Source organism: Zonotrichia albicollis, chromosome 8, assembly GCF_047830755.1.
Source record: "Zonotrichia albicollis isolate bZonAlb1 chromosome 8, bZonAlb1.hap1, whole genome shotgun sequence".
Lineage (NCBI taxonomy): Eukaryota > Metazoa > Chordata > Aves > Passeriformes > Passerellidae > Zonotrichia > Zonotrichia albicollis.
Window position 1 is genome coordinate 1,816,854 of NC_133826.1, and position 20,390 is coordinate 1,837,243.

Sequence of the window (20,390 nt, forward strand, 5' to 3'; positions counted from 1 at the left end):
CCCAAAATAATCCAGCTTTTCTCACATCCCAGATTCCCAAACACAGCCATGGAACAGCAGCTAAAACCAACCCCAGGGCCTGAGGAAAAATCTCTTTCCATGGCCAATTAGAACAAACACAAATCAATTATCCAGCTTTTCAACCACAGGCACGCACAAAACCCAAATAAAAAGGGAAAATGAGGATTTGTGCCACAGGAAATTCCTCCTGCTGTACTCCGTGTCCTCTCCTTCCCAGGAAAAGGATTCTGGAGCAGAGAAATTGCATTTTCCTCAATATTCATCCAAAACTGCCAAGCCTGGCACTGGGAATATGAAACAGGACATGACAGCACCGTGGTCAACTCCAAATCTGATTTATCCCAGGGTTTTTTTTCCATGTTAGCAATTTCCAGACTGAAATTTCTGTCTGGCCATCCAATAAAAAAAAAAAAAAAAAAAAAAAAAAGGAAATTAAGGCTACAGAAAAAGCATTTGGCATTCTGGAAATGCTCCCATGTTTTCCACCAGCCACTTCCATATTTTATTTCGGATATTTGAAGTGGCATCTTGGACAGCAGTAATCTATAACAGGAGCTGAAAGGGGAAAAAAAAGCCTGATTTAGAGGGACATTTCAGCTCTCCTACTCCAGGATTTTTTCCTCAGAGCCAAAGCAGATGTTCCTGTTTCCTTAGACTGTGGTTGTTTTCTTTCCTTCTGGATCTGATATTTTGCTTCTTGGGCAAATATTTGCATTATTTTTGATGCCAGGCAGAATGATCAGCATTTTTTTTTTTTTTTTGTTAATGAAAAAAGTGATTTAGCTCATTCTGCAATTTTCTCCCAAACGAAGAGCTCTGAAGTGAGGTGAAAGTGGCAATTCCAGCATTTTCTCCCAACTTCTCCTGGTAATTTCTTTCCCAGTTATCAAAAACTCCTTTAATTACCAGCAGTGATCCTCTTGCTGAACATTTTGGGAAGTTTTTATCCAATTCCATCACTTCAAAGGCTGCAATTAACCCTGTTCAGTAACCCCTGCTCCCAAAATCCCAGCGCTCCCCCCAAGAAATTCTCATTTCCCAGGGATCAGCTCCGTGTCAGGGTCCTTGTGTGACACCATAAAAAAAAATAAACCTGCCTTTCCTGGTCAAATAATTCCATGCTGAGGTTGCAGAGGGAATTGGAAAAGTGGAAATTCCGAAATATTGGGATGTAGGAGGGTGCCAGGGTGTTCCAAGAGGAATCCCAACTTAGATCCATGCAGCCTCATCAGGAAAATCCCAAGTCCGTGATTGAAAATGGAAAAAGCTGCCAGAGGATGGAATTCCCTGGGATATTGGGAAGGAATTTGTGGCTGGGAGGGTGGGGAGAAGTTGGAATGGGATTCCCAGAGAAGCTGTGGCTGCCCCTGGGTCCCTGTGAAAATTTGAGGATTTTAAATTTCCCTTCCAACCCAAACCAGTCCTGAACTCGGGGATTTTTGAGGCATTTTTGAGGCACAAAAGAACCATTTCAAGCTGATCCAGGAGATTTTTCCACCCAAACTTGAGGCTACCTGGAAAAAACAGTATCCCAACAACACCCAAACACTTTCTCTTTGGGCAACCAGTGCTGCCAATATAAAAATACAACACAAAAATTCTCCAAGTCACAGGAATGACCCAACTTCTCCACGGGTTTTCCCATTTTAGTCTTAGGATGCATTTCCCTGGGACAAAAAAGGGCAGATTAAGAGGATGCACAACTCCCAAACCCTGAAATCCCCACCCAAATCCCTGAATTCCCAAAGCAGCATCAGGAGAGGAGATTTAAAGCTCTCATTTTCAAGACTGCTGGAAAGCTAAAGGGCATTCTTGTATTCCTGGGGGGAAAACCATTAGGATTTAATTGCCACATGGATTACTTGGGGAGAGTTTTCCCAAGTTTTCCAGGATCACAAGCCATGCAGAGGGATGGGCTGGGTTGGTTTTCCTGCTCAGGGTGTGGAGGATCCCTGTCCATGGCCATTCCAGAGCCCCTGGGAAAGGGATGTCGGATCTCAGGATCTCAGTCCTGAGGTGCCGAGCCACCGAGAGCACCCTTGGGGGGCTCGGGAGTCCTGGAATGTTCCAGAAGTGTCTGGTGGCTGGACTTTGATCCTACACAGGAGACGACACCTGTATGAGGACAGGAGGGTTTCACCGGGGTGAATGGTGAAGGGATTGGTTAATTAGAGAGTGAAACACAGGGTTTAGGATTTCTGTACAGGGGGGTTTAGAGAAGTAAGATGGAGGAATTGGGGCGTGTCCTGTCCTCCTTCTTCTTCCTCTTCTCCTCCATCTTCTTTGGCCACGGTGGCACCTTTGGATTGGTTATTACTGAGAGTGCACCCAGCAATAAGAATAAATGGTATTGGGGAAAAATGATAAATATTGTACACGTAACCATGGGTATAAAGATAGGTGACCGCCCGGAGGGCAGCACAGTGTGCTCATGGCTGGCTGCTGAGCAGAGCTCTGTCGGGCCGAGAGAAAATCTTTTAGATAAACAATTAATAAACATAAAAACCGAAAGAAGAACTGAAGCCTCTTCTCGTCCTTCGATACGCGGGCTGCCCCAAGGCCACCCCGGGCCTTTCCAGGCCCTTCAAACAGCCGAGATAAACCGGACAAAGGGAAGCTCCAGCTCTCCCTCCGTGGGCTCCCAGATCCCTTCCCCCAGAGCTGAGTCACTCGGAGCATAAATTCCAACCTCACTTCCCAGTTACTATAACAACTTCATGGATTTCTTCTCGTTATTAATTACACTCAGCCCTAATCTGCTGCTCCGGGATCAGGCACTCCAGGAGAGCTTCCCCTCTCCCCTCTCCCTTCTCCCTTCCAAAGGTTTTCCATCCCCAGCTCGCTCCCACATTCAGGTGCTCCCCTCATGAATCTGCTTCCACTGAGATAAGGAAATGCTGATATCCCTCCCTTTGAAAACTCAGAACAGAAGGAAATGGGTTTTTTCCTCAAAACAAACAAGATGCCCAAAATAAAACTGCAAAATCTGGGCCCTCAGCTGTTTTCCTGCAGCAAATGTGGAGCAGGGAACAGCTTGGAATATAATCCAGCCCAGCACGGAGGGAATGAGCCCTCTGGAAGCAAAGCTGGGAGCAGAGCACAGGAGCAGCTGCAATCTGATTTATTGGGGCTGAATTCACATCCTCGGGGGCTGAACGGGAAACCTCTGCTGCTGGAAAAGGCAGGAGAAGGGAACAAACTCCAGGCCAGTCCTGAGGTGTTGGAGTGAGCACAATGAGCCCCTTTTATTCTCCCCTGGATCAGCTTTGGAGCTGGAGAGCTGAAGGGACATCTCTACCCAAGAGAAGAGAGATTGCCTTTCCCTTTCCCTTCCCCTTTCCCTTTCCCTTTCCCTTTCCCTTTCCCTTTCCCTTTCCCTTTCCCTTTCCCTTCCCCTTTCCCCTTCCCTTCCCCTTTCCCTTTCCCTTTCCCTTTCCCTTCCCCTTTCCCCTTTCCCTTTCCCTTTCCCTTTCCCTTTCCCTTTCCCTTTCCCTTTCCCTTTCCCTTTCCCTTTCCCTTTCCCTTTCCCTTTCCCTTTCCCCTTTCCCTTCCCTTTCCCCTTCCCCTTTCCCTTTCCCTTCCCCTTCCCCTTCCCCTTCCCTTTCCCTTTTCCCTGTTCCCTTTCCCTTCCCCTTTCCCTTTCCCTTTCCCCTTCCCTCTCCCTTTCCCTTTCCCTTTCCCTTTCCCTTCCCCTTTCCCTTTCCCTTTCCCCTTTCCCTTTCCCTTTCCCTCCTTCACGGGATGGGATGGGATGGGATGGAGAAAATGGAAAGTTTCCTCAGCCTGGAGAGCTGGAGGGGAGCAGGGAAGGGGAGCATTTCCTGCTCCATTCCCACAGGGATCCAACCGCACTGACCCCACAGAATCACAGAATTCCAGACTGGTTTGGGTTGGGAAGGACCTTAAATCCCATCCCACCCCACCCCTGCCATGGCAGGGACACCTGCCACTGTCCCAGGCTGCTCCAAGCCCTGTCGAACCTGGCCTAGGACATTTCCAGGGATGGAGAGGCAAAGATTGTCTGGAAAAGCTCCTCTTTACCCTCAGAAAGGAATTTCTTCCCCCTCACCACATCCCTCCCACCTGAATTCCCTCGGCTTGGGAACAGCCTGTGCCTCCTCCCAAATGACTGCAGGTCTCCGATGGAAGTTTGGGCAGATCCCCTGCGAATTTACAAATGAAAATTCCAGTATCACTTGATCCGTTTATTTTTAGCAACGTTGTCTCCTGCTCGCTGAAAGAAGAAAGTTCTGCTTCAAATGCCAGCCCAAAAGCATGGAAAGCACTGGGTGCTGTGGAGAGCAGCACTCCCTGCAGCTGGAGGGGCTCAGCAATGAATGAAGCACGAGGGGCTCAGGAATGAATCATGAGGGGCTCAGGAATGAATGAAGCACGAGGGGCTCAGGAATGAATGAAGCACGAGGGGCTCAGCAATGAATGAAGCACGAGGGGCTCAGCAATGGAGCACGAGGGGCTCAGGAATGAATGAAGCACGAGGGGCTCAGGGATGAAGCACGAGGGGCTCAGCAATGAATGAAGCACGAGGGGCTCAGGGATGAATGAATCATGAGGGGCACAGCAATGGATGAAGCACGAGGGGCTCAGCAATGAATCATGAGGGGCTCAGCAATGAATGAAGCACGAGGGGCTCAGGAATGAATGAAGCACGAGGGGCTCAGCAATGGAGCACGAGGGGCTCAGCAATGAATGGAGCACGAGGGGCTCAGCAATGAATGAAGCACGAGGGGCTCAGCAATGAATGAAGCACGAGGGGCTCAGCAATGGATGAAGCACGAGGGGCTCAGCAATGAATGAAGCACGAGGGGCTCAGCAATGAATGAAGCACGAGGGGCTCAGCAATGAATGAAGCACGAGGGGCTCGGCAATGAATGAAGCACGAGGGGCTCAGCAATGAATGAAGCACGAGGGGCTCAGGAATGAATCGTGAGGGGCTCAGGGATGAATCATGAGGGGCTCAGCAATGAATGAAGCACGAGGGGCTCAGAATGAATGAAGCACGAGGGGCTCAGCAATGGATGAAGCATGAGGGGCTCAGCAATGAAGCACGAGGGGCTCAGGAATGGAGCACAAGGGGCTCAGCAATGAATGAAGCACGAGGGGCTCGGGAATGAAGCACGAGGTGCTCAGCAATGAATGAAGCACGAGGGGCTCAGCAATGAAGCACGAGGGGCTCAGCAATGAAGCACGAGGGGCTCAGCAATGAATGAACACAAGGGGCTCAGCAATGAATGAAGCACGAGGGGCTCAGCAATGAAGCACGAGGGGCTCAGCAATGAAGCACGAGGGGCTCAGCAATGGAGCACGAGGGGCTCAGCAATGAATGAAGCACAAGGGGCTCAGCAATGAATGAAGCACAAGGGGCTCAGCAATGAATGAAGCACGAGGGGCTCAGGAATGAAGCACGAGGGGCTCAGCAATGAATGAAGCACGAGGGGCTCAGCAATGAAGCACGAGGGGCTCAGGGATGGAAGCACGAGGGGCTCAGCAATGGAGCACGAGGGGCTCAGCAATGGAGCATGAGGGGCTCAGCAATGAATGGAGCACGAGGGGCTCAGCAATGAATGGAGCACGAGGGGCTCAGCAATGAATGGAGCACGAGGGGCTCAGGAATGGATGAAGCACGAGGGGCTCAGCAATGAATGAAGCACGAGGGGCTCAGCAATGGATGAAGCACGAGGGGCTCAGCAATGGATGAAGCACGAGGGGCTCAGCAATGAATGAAGCACGAGGGGCTCAGCAATGGATGAATCACGAGGGGCTCAGCAATGAAGCACGAGGGGCTCAGCAATGGATGAAGCACGAGGGGCTCAGCAATGAATGAAGCACGAGGGGCTCAGCAATGAACACGAGGGGCTCAGCAATGAATCATGAGGGGCTCAGAATGAATGAAGCACGAGGGGCTCAGCAATGGAGCACGAGGGGCTCAGCAATGGAGCATTCCTGCTCTTTTCCCCACCGAATTCCCCAGGTTCAGGCGTGCAATGCAGAGCTGAACTCATCTGCAGAGCCACCAAAACACAGGATCGTTTTAAGCCCCCAGCCAGATGGAGAACACTCCTTTCCCTCCTCTGCAGGAAAAGGGAAGAGCATCCGAGCCCACAGAATTCCAGCAGGGAAAGAAGCCCTCTCCCGATATTTTCTGCTTTAAAAAAATCATGGAAATGATGGTTTGATTCTATTTTCCAGCGTGAAAACCCGCGCTGCTTTAGTCACCAAGTCACAGATAAACACAGGGGAACGTTTTTGTGCTGCCTTCGATTTTTTCCATCTCAAATGACAAATTTCCATGAATTGCATCGCTCTGATTAAAGGGCAGTTGTTACACACCTACAGATACCCTTTAAAAACCCACCAGTGTAACCACAATTCCAAAAATAATTTATGGAAGTGTGGATCTGAAATCCAAACCAAAGTAGCTGCAGGGTTCCCAGCATCAATCCAGGCTTGCTCCCAAGGGCACAATATCAATAACAAAAACCAAAATAGCTTTGGTTTGCTGCAAAGTTAAAGAAAATCTGGTTTATCCAACTAAAATTGTAGGAATTGCTGTAGTGGCAGCACCAAACTGGTGTTGGATCCATGAGACAACACAGGATGGACCAAAAAAAGGAATAATTCAACAACTCTGAGGAGTAAAATGGGAAAAGCAACAGCCAGAAATAGCCAAGAATATTCCAGCTTGATTATACAGTGAATTATGGGAAGGAAAAAGAGAATTTTGGGGGATTGGATGCCATTCCATGACAAGAATTCTCCTGCTTGCTCCTGTTTTATGAACAAACAACCCCCAAAATGCCACCTCAATTTCTCCAGCAAAACCCACACCAGGAACACCTCAGGCCATGGAAAAATCCAATATTAAATTCAGGAAAACTCACTGAAAGTTCTTAAAAGTCAGGAAGAGTCTGCTCAGAGCTAAATCATTATTTTTTAATCATAAAGCTTCTCTGGTTTTCCACAAGTCTAAATAAATCTCTTCTCCTGTGCTCAGGAAATTCTTCCTGAATTTTCCTACACAGTCCTGACTCAAGGAATTAATTACAATTATTTCACAAGACTGGAGTCTTGCACTAAATATTTTTATGCTGAGAGCGGGTGATTAAAAAACAAGGAAAGATGACAAAAATGTGGTTTTCCTACTTCCTTTCAGTGCCTGCGACTGGATTATTTTCCCCTTTTTTTAAAACTAACTGGATTTCTGGGAATACAGCTCCAGAAGGAAATGAAGAATTAGGTGAAATAAATGTTTTTTTTTATAGTTCTTCTGCCTGACTTCATTTGAACACTGCCTTGTTCTTGCTTTTCTGGGAAAAAGGCATGGAAAACTTTCCATTTTTAATGGAATTGATTCATCAGTGACCCACAGGCTGGGAAAAACCCCACAATGTTCCTGTGGCTCCCGCAGGAATAAGGAAAATTGGGAAAACTGCAGTACCAGTTCTGCCCCAGAACTGGAACACACCTCAGACAATGGAAGCACAGGCAGAGATTTCATGGATTGCTCAGGAAAGTGCAGGGAAAGGGGCTTGGAATTGGAATTTTGGGTTGAATTCCAGGAAGGAAATGCAGAATTGAGAACTGAATGCAGAGGAAAGAAAGAAGGCAAAGAAAAATCCACACAAAACCAACGGAGGAATATTCCCCTGTCCCAGCCTGGGAGGAAGCAGAGGGAAAGGGCATCCCAACAATTCTCCTGGATGAACAGTGAGAGTTATGGCAGGGGAGACACCTTTCCTGGAATTCCAGCTGGGAAAGAAGCCCTCTCCAGATATTTTCTGCTTTAAAAAAATCATGGAAATGATGGTTTGATTCTATTTCCAGCGTGAAAACCCGCGCTGCTTTAGTCACCAAGTCACAGATAAACACAGGGGAACATTTCTTGCCATGAGGAGCCTCTTTCGGAATGGTGTCCATGAATCCCATGGAATCCTTGGGGTCAGCAGGATGCAGGAGCCCTGTCCGGTTATCTCGGCTGTTTGAGGGGCCTGGAAAGGCCCGGGGTGGCCTTGGGGCAGCCGCGTATCGAAGGACGAGAAGAGGCTTCAGTTCTTCTTTCGGTTTTTATGTTTATTAATTGTTTATCTAAAAGATGTTCTTTCAGCCCGACAGAGCTCTGCTCAGCAGCCAGCCATGAGCACACTGTGCTGCCCTCCGGGGCGGTCACCTATCTTTATACCCATTGTTACGTGTACAATATTTATCATTTTTCCCCAATACCATTTATTCTTATTACTCGGTGCACTCTCAGTAATAACCAATCCAAAAATGCCACCATCACCAAAGAAGATGGAGGAGAAGAGGAAGAAGAAGGAGGACAGGACACGCCCCAATTCCTCCATCTTACTTCTCTAAACCCCCCTGTACAGAAATCCTAAACCCTGTGTTTCACTCTCTAATTAACCAATCCCTTCACCATTCACCCCGGTGAAACCCTCCTATCCTCATACAGGTGTCGTCTCCTGTGTAGGATCAAAGTGCAGCCACCAGACACTTCTGGAACATTCCAGGACTCCCGAGCCCCCCAAGGTGGTCTCGGTGGCTCAGCACCTCAGGACTGAGATCCTGAGATCCGACAGAGCCCCAGAGCTGCTGCTCCTGCCCTGGAACCCAATCTCCAAGGATCATCTGGGACAGGCTCCCTGCTTTCCTCTGAGCATCCCAAAAGTTCCACAAAGAGATTTTCCCACAGGGAAGAGCAGCAGCTCTGGAAGGAGCAGTGCTGGGAATCCAAGCTCTCCAAAGAACATCCCACATCCTGCCCCATCCCTCCTCACTGAGATCCTGGAGCAGCCTCTCTCCGAGGACCATCTGCACAAACCTCCTGCTCTTCCTGGGATCCCAAAAGTTCCACAAAGAGATTTTCCCACAGGGAAGAGCAGCACCCCTGGAAGGAGCAGTGCTGGGAAGCCAAGCTCTCCAAAGAACATCCCACATCCTGCTCTGCCCCTGCCCCAAGCTCACTTCTCCTGCAGCCCACAGGATAACAGGAATTTCCCAATATTCCTTGGGTAACCAACAGGGAAAGCTGAGGGCAAAATCCCAACGGGGAATCCCAGAAGCAAAGCAGGTTTTGATGGAAATCTGGGTCTGAACTCCAGCTCACCTCCAACCCAAAGGGGTTTTGCCCTCTTGGCTCCAGCAGCTCCCCACAGCCCCCAGCAGCCATTCCCAGGTGGAACGTGGAGAATCCTGTGCTGTCCCAGGGGCACTTTTCCAGCATTCAATGGGATGTTTTTCCTCCTGGGCAGGAGTGGGTTTAGCCCTGATCAGGGAGGCTCCTGATCAGCATTCCTGAGCAGGCTGGGCATCCCGAGGATCTGCTGCTCCTGGAGCAGAATCCCATCAAACAGAGCAGCCTGGCCCCGGAGGTTTCCATATGTCTCACGCTGGTTTTCTCCTCAAGAGCTCTTGTGCTGCTGGATCATTTTCTGTTCTCGTTTGAGCTGCTGCCTTCAGAAACAGGGACTCCCCAGGATTCCTCCTTCTGGATTCCTCTCCTCCCCAAGTTCCTGCTCCCACTATTTATAAGCACCCTGCTGCAAGGAGCTCCTCTCCACATTTATCCCCCACATTTCCCAGGAGCTCTGGCAATCCCAGATTTTCTGTGCTGTTTATTCCAGTGGGATCCTGGCTGTGCCTTCCTCGAGCAATTGCTGAATTACAAAAGCGTGAATGGGACAAAAATCAATGGCAAGAATTTATTTTTCCATCTGAGCAGAGTCCTAATCCTTCCCCAAAGCTCAGGAGGGATTTATCCCTTGGTGCCCATCCTGCAGACAGCAAATATTCAACCCAGATCCATGGGAGTGACTCAGAAGCTGAGCTTTGTTTAGCAGCAACAAGGTTAGAGAAGGTTTCTCCTCCACTGGGGGAAATTTCTCCCTTTTTTATACACATTTCAGATTTTAGACACCAAAGCCGGTTCCTGCACATCAGTGAGAAAACTCCCAGTCTCAGATTCCTTCTGAGCTCCAGGCTGTGCCTTTATTTGCCTTAGCTCCCAGAAGAAACACAATTCCTTGGATGTGCCAGAGGCACCTGAGCTCACAGAGGAGCCCAGGCAGAAACAAAACTGAAAGCCAGGCGCTTATTTACTCAAGCAAAGGGGCAACTTCTTGTTTCCAGCTTCAGAAGCACTGACAGAAAAGCACAGCATCCAAAAGAATGGCGAGGAGCAAATCCTCTGGCAGCTCCACTCAGCTTCCCTGTGCCAAAAACACCCAGGGACTGCTGTCCCCACAGCAGGCAGAGATTCTCTGAGTGTTCAGGAGAGCTCGGGGGAATTCTCTGGCTTACAAACCCCCCTGGCATCAATTTATTCGCTGTCCCCTCTCTGCTGTGCTTCCCCGGCTCTCTGGAGTCTCCAAGGTTGGATTGTTCCCTTGGGTTTATTTTAGCTGACCTCTCTTTCCCTTCTTCTCCCTTCCCACACCTTCGCACTCTGCCCGTCGTTCCACAAGATCTGCCCTGAACAGCGAAAATAAAATAAAATAAAATAAAATCCTTTTATTGCCAACACTCCGTGTGCTGCTTCCTGCAGGCCAGGAGGGCTGGGCTGAGGAAGGGAGCAGCACCTGGAGCAGAGTTTTGGGTGTTCTCTGTGTCCCCAACACCTCCTGCACGGGAGGCAAAGCCTGCGCCAGCACCAGCAGCTGCTCCCGCCAAAATCAGGTCAGACGTGGGGTATTATCCCCCAGCAAATTAATTAGAGAGCAAACGAGGCTGAGTTAACTCTGCAACAGCTCGGTGGAACGCTCTCAACAGCTGGCTGCAAAGGAATATTCCAAATATTCCTCAGAAAGGCCACCTCAGTCTGCATCCATGGGAGCAGAGAGAGCTCTCCCACAGAGCACAGAGCCCCTGGGGAGGGTTTCCAGAAAAACCTACCAGCTAGAGAGGGCTTTTCCACAAATCAAATCCCTTCCAGGACACTCTGAAAAATGAGGGGACATTGGTGCCCCCAATTGCTCCAACATGGAGGATCCTGGGGTGTCCGGTTTATCTCGGCTGTTTGAAGGGCCTGGAAAGGCCCGGAGTGGCCTTGGGGCAGCCGCGTATCAAAGGACGAGAAGAGGCTTCAGTTCTTCTTTCGGTTTTTATGTTTATTAATTGTTTATCTAAAAGATTTTCTCTCGGCCCGACAGAGCTCTGCTCAGCAGCCAGCCATGAGCACACTGTGCCGCCCTCCGGACAGTCACCTATCTTTATACCCATTGTTACGTGTACAATATTTATCATTTTTCCCCAATACCATTTATTCTCATTGCTGGGTGCACTTTTAGTAATGACCAATCCCAAAGTGCCACCATCACCACAGAAGATGGAGGAGAAGAAGAAGAAGAAGAAGGACAGGACACACCCCAATTCCTCCATCTTACTTCTCTAAACCCCCCTGTACAGAAATCCTAAACCCTGTGTTTCACTCTCTAATTAACCAATCCCTTCACCATTCACCCCAGTGAAACCCTCCTGTCCTCATACAGGTGTCGTCTCCTGTGTGGGATCAAAGTCCAGCCACCAGACACTTCTGGAACATTCCAGGACTCCCGAGCCCCCCAAGGGTGCTCTCGGTGGCTCGGCATCTCAGGACTCAGATCCTGAGATCCCACACTGGGGTTTCTGCTGCTTTTCTGCCACCAGAAATACACCTCATTTATCCACTGAAATACTGGCATCCTCTCGCTTCTCCTGCAGCCCACAGGACAATGGCAATGCTGTGATATCCTTGGGTAACCAACAGGGAAAGCTGAGGGGAAAATCCCAATGGGGAATCCCAGAAGCACAGCAGGTTTTGATGGAAATCTGGGTGTGAACTCCAGCTCACCTCCAATCCAAAGGGGTTTGGCCCTCTTGGCTCCAGCCCCCACAGTTTAAAGATCATAATTCAGCATTTTTCCAGTGTTCAGGCCTGAAGTTTTATAATTTTGCTCTATAAAATATCTCACTCTATGCAATATCTTTGCTCCACGCTGTCCCAATTCCCAGCCTGTATTTTCAGCACCACCAAGATTGTCCTTAATTTCTCCCAGGCCCTGGATCTGCCTTGGTTCCACTTCATTCCCGTCAGTAAAAATATCCACAACCCTCTCTGCTTCCAGAGAGGAGTGAAATTCAGGAAAGAAAATGGATGGAGGAAAGGAAAGAATCCCACAATCCACACACAAAACCCCACATGGATGAACAGAAAAGGGAGAAACAAAGACCAAAAAAAAGGGAATTTTCTGGATTTTCCTCCCCTGAGCTCTCTATAAGCAAAGTGTATCCTTAAGTGGCCAAACACGAGGAAAAGCCGAAGTCAGGGTGCACAAAATGACATTTTTTAAGCACCTGAATAAGCACGGATTTAACCCAGCCTCATCCTCTAATCTATTTTCTCATCACTGCCAGCAGTGCCAGATGCTGCAGCAGAAAGTGCAGGAATTCCACTGGAGGCAGACAGGGAATAATCTGCTCTCCCAGGAAGTTCCCCCTTCTCTCTCAGCCTGCTTTAAAATACAAAGGATAAACCATTCTATCTTTTCTTTATTGTTCTCTGAAATGGTCTTTTTCCATCTGCAAAGTTTCTCAGGCTCCTGGAGACTTCTGGGATTGGCAGGAATTATTTTGCCATGGTTTCTGCTCCAAGAACACTCTGGCAAACGGAGCCTTGGTCCAATTAGACATCTAATGAAAAATGAGGATAAAAACTAAATTCAAAGGCTTGGATTTTTCAATTTTCCTGCATAACCAAGAGAAAAGTTCTTCATTTACTTTCTCTGTACCACTCGTCAGTCTCTTTCTAAGATTTTACCCTGAATAATGGATATATCCCTGAATTATTTGGGACATGAAGGGCTCACAGAGGAATTGAACACTCAGAGATGTAACAAGCACAGCCAGGCTTCCCCTGCATGTTTTAGCACAACAGGATGGAACCAATTTGTTCATTTTTTTGTACAAACAAGCTTGAAGCTGAGAGCTGTTTTCATAATTAGAGAAATTCAGCTGAAATTCACCTACCCCTGCTCAAGCATCCCCCTGCATCGCCTGAAACCAAAACACTGCAGCAGCAAGGAGCCCAAAGAGAAACTGATAAATTCTTTTCATTCTCTAAACTGAGGGAAAAGGGGAAAAAAAACCCCACGGAGTGAGTAATAACATCAGGCTAAAATCCTTTTCCTTCAAAGCAATATTTCATATAAATATCCACTCACCTGTTTGCAACAGGCATCAAGTTAAAGGGAGTTTTTTCACCTCATTATTTGTCCTACACCTTCCCAATGTTTTCTTTTTTTTTTTTTTTGGTTTCTTTTTTCTATCTGCCAAGGCTGTATTTATCCCACTGCTGTAATTATCCAATTTTATTTGCTCAGGGAAGCACATAAAGACTGAAAACTGGAAAGACAGGCACTTAATTTAAAGGAATAAAGGTGTTCCCAAGCACTGTTTCGTCACTATTTTTCCCAAATATTTAAAACTCCCCCCATTTCTCCAGGACAGCTCCACATGGATCACTCCAAGAACAGGATTTTGGGATAAAACAAACCATTCCAATTAAAAGCTGCCATTTTAGGCAGGATTTTCCAGCTCTATCCGTGGCTATCCATTTCAAATATGGAAATTCCAGGGATTTGGTTGGAATGACTCTTTAAAGGAGCCCTGTGTTCCCAGAGACGATTACTCAGCTAATCTGGGTTAAGCTCCCTGATGGATAAATCAGGATTTGAATGCTGAATAAGGAGAGGTTTCCATGTGACGTGGGAAGAGCTGGGAAGTAAATACAGAAGTGGTGGAGAAAAAAAACAGAATATGTTTTTGGAAAAAAACAGCCAAAAAGGCTCAATATCATCCTTTACTCTAGCTTCACATTAAAGCATTGCACTAAAACTTATTTCCTGGAATCTAAAATGTCCAAAAGCGAGAATAAAGTAGGGTACAGCTGTACTTGGAGCACCTGAGCAGGCACAAGGAAACACTAAAATAGATGAGATGACAAGAGAAACAGAGAATTCCAGTGAATAATCTGCTGGGAAAAGCACTTGTTGTGCTAACAAGCTCTTATTCCAGATGATTTATAGATCGCAGATTTGTTCAGAACCTTTTTAACCATCAGCTCCCTCTCTGGAGCTGATAATGAGGGACGCTACAAATGAGCGTCTCTCTCACAGTGGCCTAAAAAAGTTCCCTGTTCCACTGGATTGATGACCTGCAAATGCAATTATTCAGCTTATTCACTGCAGCTTCTTATGGACACCAGGAGTCCAGAGGAAAAAAACAAAAGGCATTGCATGGATTCTGCTGGAAAGACAAGAGAGATCTACCGGGAATTCTCTCTTCAGTGGAGGATCCCTTGGGATGTCTCCTGTAGCAACAGATGCCGAGCATCACACAAAACAACTCGGTGCCCTCATGGCTCCATCCCAGCCCCAGAGATCGCAGCAAACACCTCGTTCCTCAGCAGAACCGATTTATAACTCACCGACCTCCACCCGAGGAGGGCAAAAAGCTCCTCTTTGTGCAGCCACACCGAGGGAACAACTCCCAGATCCTCCCTGAACTCACAACTCCCACCAGGCTCCGAACTGGGAAAAGGAGGCTCAGGAAAAACAAACTGACTCAAAGCACATGGCAGGGAAATGATGCAGAGGAAATGTCTCCGGCACAGGAGCATCGGCAGGGCTCATGCCAGCCGGAGTGCCGGGGATCCGGGCTGCAGAGCGCTGCTCTGGGATGGGCTGGAGGGAAGGGGAGCCCGGCAGGGCAGCCCCAGCCCCCGGCGCTGGCAAGGCGCAAATCCCAAAGGGAATTTAGGGATTTGCTCCAGGGAACACCATGGCCAGCATCAAATGAAATAAACAGAAATTCGAGGCGGAAAGAACACAGGGAGAAAGAGAAGGGAAATTAACATACACATAGAATACCTAGGAGGTGCAGAGGGCGCAGAAATAAAGTAATTTAAAAAACCTTTTAAAGAGTACATCCGCTCTCGGGCAAACCGCAACCCTCGTTTGTTTGGGGTTTTTTTCCTCTTAGGGCCATGTGATTCCCCACCACAAAACTTAACTGGAGCCAGGCAAACACCCCACAAGCGGCTCGGTCCCTGGGCTCTATGGGGCACGGAGCGGGACCCGCCGGGACCCCTCACGGCAGGGCCGGGCCGCGCCGGGCCGGGCAGGGTCCCCTCATAGCCCGGGGCCGCCTCAGCCCCGGCCCCGGCCCCAGGCGGCGGCCGCGGCCCCAGGGGCGGGCAGCGCTTACCTTCGGCGGCTCCGGCGCCTCAGGGGGCTCCCTGCAGGTTCTCCTCCGGTTCTCCTCCGATTCTCCTCACGCTCCCCTCAGGTTTCCGCCCTCAGCGCTCCATGGCCCCGGCGCTGGCGGCGGAGCGGCGGCCGCGCTTCCCCAGCGCTGCGGAGAGAGCGGGGCCGGCCCCGCGGGGAGCACCGGCGGCTCGGCTCGGCTCGGCTCCTCGCCTGCCTTCCCTCCGCTCCCTGCTCCTCTCCTTCCCTTCCTTTCCTTCGCCTTCCCTTCCTTTCCCTCTCCTTCCCTTCCTTTGCCTTTCCGCCCCTTCCTTTCGCTCTCCTTCCCCGCCTGCTCCTCTCCGCTCTGCTCCTTCCTTCCCGTTCGCTCAGCGCTCGGCTCCGCTCTCCCCTCCCGGTTCCGTCCGTCCCGCCCCGCTCCGTCCGTCCCTCCCCCGCCGCAGCCCCGGCCCCGGGTCCTCCCCGGCCGGGTCTGGGCCAAGGCGAGCTCCGGCAGCGGCTCTGCAGCAAACCCAGCCAAATTCCAGCCTGGATGGGGCTGGGAGCAGCCTGGGCTGGTGCGTGGCGGCATCGCTCGCCCATGGCGGGGTGGGATGAGGGGAGCGCTGAGGTCCCTCCCAACCCAAACCAGTCTGGGATTGCGAGGAATCAAACACAAATTTATCGATATCGTTGCATCCACAGGGGCAGAGCAGGAGAGAGGAGGCAGCTGGCGGTGGTTGGAGCAGCCTCCCTAGGGAATGCTGCCTGGAGCAGAGGATGCTCCGCACCCGGGGGAAGCAGCAGGAACAAACCCCGGGCACGGCCGGGCCGGGCTGGGATTTTGGGCAGGAATTCTTCCCTTCCCTGCCTCCTGGCAAACAGGAGCTGCTCACCTCGAAGGTTTCATGTCACATGTCACACCTGTGGGAGCTGCTGCCTGGTCACACCACCCCAGACACCCAGCAGATAAAGGGTAATTCTCTCCATATGCTTGTTTACTTCTGCTTCATCCTAAACATGAGATCTTGGGGTGTTTGATGTCCTCATCAAAGGCCAAGTTTCTGGAGTAATAACAGGAAGACTTGGCTCACGTGGTAAAAGAGGAATTTTCTGGTCTTCAGGGCCATGGAGCAGCATTTAAAAGGCTTACAGAACCCACCCCAACTCCCCAAAACCTCAGAGTCCAGCAGGGAAAAATAAAATCTATTCATTATAAAACCTTTTAAATGAAGAGCTAAACTGGTTATTTGTGGATAACACACAGCCCCTTGATTTTTTCCAGGGATTCGTGACTGCAGCCTCTGAAAAGTGAACAGAAGGCTGCTGTGTTGGGATTCCTGCTCAAGTCCCATCCCATGGCCCAATATCCCACAGGCCAGACCACAGCAGATCTTGATAAACCACTCTTTATGCAATAAAAGAACAGTATTGAATGGAAGTTTTGTGCCACGTAATCCTACAGAGGAGAAAAGATTGTCTGTCCAGCTCAGTAAAATTTAGAGTTAATAATTAAAGGAGAGATTTCTGTAACATGCAGGAGTTTCTTTTAAAATACAAAAGTAATGATCAATCAAATTTTAACATGCCAATACCTTTTACAAAATTTGGGCTGCAGTGAGGAGAACCAAGGTGAATTTTTGTCCCTCTCTGCTGACTCAGACACAGATCAAGGAATCTGGTCCAGAGTTTGGTGTGCAAAGGTGTTAAACTTGTTAAACTCTGTGAAACTCCACAGAGAAGTCACTTCTGCAATCCTCCCCTGGATTTTAGGTGCAAACCCTGGGGTTTAGGCTCAGGCACATCTTTGGAATATTTAGGAGGATTGAACAACACAAATTAGGGCAGAATTCCCACATGGCTGAGAGAAACTCTGCTTTTCCAGGAAAATTCCAGGAAAATTCCAGGAAAATTCCAGGAAAATTCCAAGAAAATTCCAGGAAAATTCCAGGAAAATGCCAGGGAAATTCCAGGAAAATTCCAGGAAAATGCCAGGGAAATTCAAACCCCGCTCTTGGCCATTCCCAGCCTCCAGGCAGCACATCCAAGCTGTTCAGCTCCCTGGCAACAGCAGAGAGCAGCAGTCCTGATCCAGGCTGCGATTCAATCACGGATGCAATTCCAGAGGCTGGGAACAGCAGCGGGGCTTCACCCGCTGGGCAGGACGGGGCTGCTCCTGTTTGCACCGGCAGCAGCAGCAGCTCCTGGTTCCTCCTCTCTCCCTGCTGGAGCCTGGCTGCTGGGAGGGAGTGCTGAGAGCAGGGGCATGGGATGAAGGCGCTCTCAGAGCTCCTGCTGCCACCCCACCGTGGGCTGGTGTTCCCTGCATCTGCCTCTGCTGAGCCTGCCCAGCCAGTCCAAGGGGTCATTCCTGAGATATTCCAGCGCTCCTGATCCATGCCAAAGTGAGTCCTGAGAGCTGCAGCACTCCCTGCCCTGCTGCACTCACCGAGTGCCACTCACAGGCACCAATTTTTCACTGCTGAGAAGCTCCGACCATCCCAAAGGACTCCGTATCCATAAATCCGCTGAGATCCCGGCAGCCTTGGGAAAAGGTCGCTTCCCAGTGACCAGCCCTGTGCACTCACTGCCTCTGTCCTTCCCACAGCCTGAGCTCTCAGACACACAGCAGCAGCTCTGAGATCGGGTTTGAGGCCATCTCTAAGGTCCTTTCAACCCAAACCCTTCTGTCACTCTGTGAAATCCTGGAGATTTTGGTTATCCAGCTTCTCTTCCCGGCCAAACCTCCCCGTTCCTGGCAGAGTGCTCGGGGAAGCTGCCCAAAGGCTCCTCCAGGAGCGTTTCTGCGCCAGCACCCAGGGCACCAAGGAGTTCTGCGGGCAGTCAGAACTGGACAGCTCCCTCCGCAGGAGCAGCGGGACGGAGGCGCCTCCTCTCCCTTCCCCGTTCGAGCTGGGATCCCGCCGCCTTCCACACACGACTCCCAGGATAGCGCACGACCAGGCTGAGCTGCTCCCTGAAGGGGAACATCCCTTTCTCCGTGCTCCTCCCCCGGCAAGGACCCAAAACCAGGCAGGGCATGAACATTTGTGGGTGAACTCTCGTGTTCCAGAGTTCTGCAGTGCCAGCACGCAGGGAATGGCTTCCAGAGGGCAGGGCTGGATGGGATATTGGGAATTGGGAATTGTTCCTGTGAGGGTGGGCAGGCCCTGGCACAGAAGCTGGGGCTGCCCCTGGATCCCTGGCAGTGCCCAAGGCCAGGTTGGATGTCCCAGGATGGAGCACCTGGGACAGTGGGAGGTGTCCCTGCCATGGCAGAGTTTGGAATTAAATGGCTTTAATGTCCCTCCCAATCCAAACTATTCCATGGGATATTTTAAATGCCAACACCACAGAGATGATGCACAGGGATCACCTTGGGCAGCAGCTCAGGAGGATTTTTGGGATTCATTGTTGACACAGAGCTCTCACCAGTCCAGGTGATGCTTTTCCTTTTCTGTCCCACTGTGGTGCAAGGTTCCCACATTCCCAATCCTGCAGCCAAAAAGCTGCCTGGTGACAGGAAAAGTATATTTTTATTCCTGATATTCCTGACCCCTTCCCTAGAGCTGGGCGGTGGAGGGATGGTCCAGCTTTGGTCTGGAAAGTAAAATTGTCTCAGGATCAAAGCTGAGGATGTGGATCCTGTGGAGATTTGTTTTCTCTACTAGAAAAATAAAACTAAAGCAATGTTTGTGGGAGAGAGGCTGGGGGAAAAGTCCAACTTGCTAAAATAGGAAAACTGTTGCACTCATTTCATTTTTTCTCCCTGAGGAGACTGAGAGGGAAAAAAAAATCAGCTGGCAGATATCTGTGGTTGTGTTGAATGCACTCAGATCCCTGGGTGATAAATGTGGCAGGAGAGCTGGAACACAGCAGGATAAATGGATTCGGTGAGGTCCTGTCAAAGGGAACATTTCCCATTAAAACAGGAAGGGAGCAGCAGGAAATGAGTTTGGAATGAGAGTGGCTGCTATAAACAGAAGGGGGTCCTGGTTCCTGTGCCCTCCAGCACCCCCAAGGCAGCCTCAGAACCTCCACTGAGGCCATTTTGGGGTATTTTCCACAACTTTCTGGGCTTGTTCTGGACTTGGTGCCCTCCCCCTTCCAAAATCCCTCTTTTCAGGGAGGATCAGGAGATTCTTGGCACTGCCCACACCAAGCAAAGCCAGCCAGGGACTCCTCACAGGATTTTTTCCCCTCTGTGCTCTCAGCTCATCAAACCCAAATGTCTTTGTCATCTTCCCTTCTCTTCCATAAAGACCTTGGTGCCAGGAAAAGGGATTCAGGTGAAATCTGAGGGAGGCTGTGGATTGTTGGGAGATGATCAGGACAGGATGGAAACAGGGAAAGGAAACAAACACCCCGGATACTGTAAGAGATCCATGAATTAATTAATTAGCTGGGCAGAATTAATGAGTGCTTGTGCTCTCTTCTCTGTCCTTCCAGCTGAAGGAGCTCATGGATATCAAATAAACGGGAATTAAATGGGATATAACAGATGCTGGGATCAGGCAGTGGAATTTCCCCTCCCCACTTCACAGGAGTAGAAGAATGTTGGGTTTGATGTCAAGAGGGAAGCTGAGCAAGGAGGGAAGAGGAGCAGGGCAGACATTCCATCCCTCTTGGAGCTTTATTAGGGATTTATCTGGGAGAAGTGCATGGAGCAGCAGCTGTGAAGTGAAGGATGTTCTTCCTACCCTCAAAAAAATCCCTTTGGGAGGTGTTGATGAGGCTTTTCACTCTCAGGAGTGGCTGAGGAGGCTGCTGTGGATTCCCAAATCCTGCATGGAAATGGATAAACCAGCAATCCAGGCAGCTCCCTCCAGCAGGGTGGCTTCCCTGAAAAACACCAACCAGCTTTCCTAGGAAAAGGGCAGGAGCTTATGGAGCCACTGAAGCTTTTTATTACTTTGGAAATGCTGGGCAGTTTTTAAAGGCAGACACTTCCCTGGAGCAAGGCCAGGGCTGGAATGGAACCACTGGAATTTCTCATCCATGAGGGAGCAGGCAGGTGGAGGAGATGGGAAGTGGGAAGGATTTGTCGTAGCCCCAAAACAATGAGGGTAATTCCATGGATGATTTCTCCTGAAACAAACCTGGGAAACTCAAATATTTTGGTTAAAGACAGCA

The 20,390-nt window shown here is 49.7% G+C and overlaps 1 protein-coding gene across 1 annotated transcript in view; it reads right to left on the reverse strand.

Moving 5' to 3' along the window:
- The window catches only part of PDE4B (phosphodiesterase 4B), a 199,378-nt gene extending 183,890 nt beyond the window's left edge, over nucleotides 1–15,488 (reverse strand). Inside the window, exon 1 of the mRNA XM_074545604.1 lies at nucleotides 15,280–15,488. The gene's annotated coding sequence lies outside the window, so the exon portion shown is untranslated. The remainder of the gene's footprint in view (nucleotides 1–15,279) is intronic.
- Nucleotides 15,489–20,390: the final 4,902 nt, after the last annotated feature.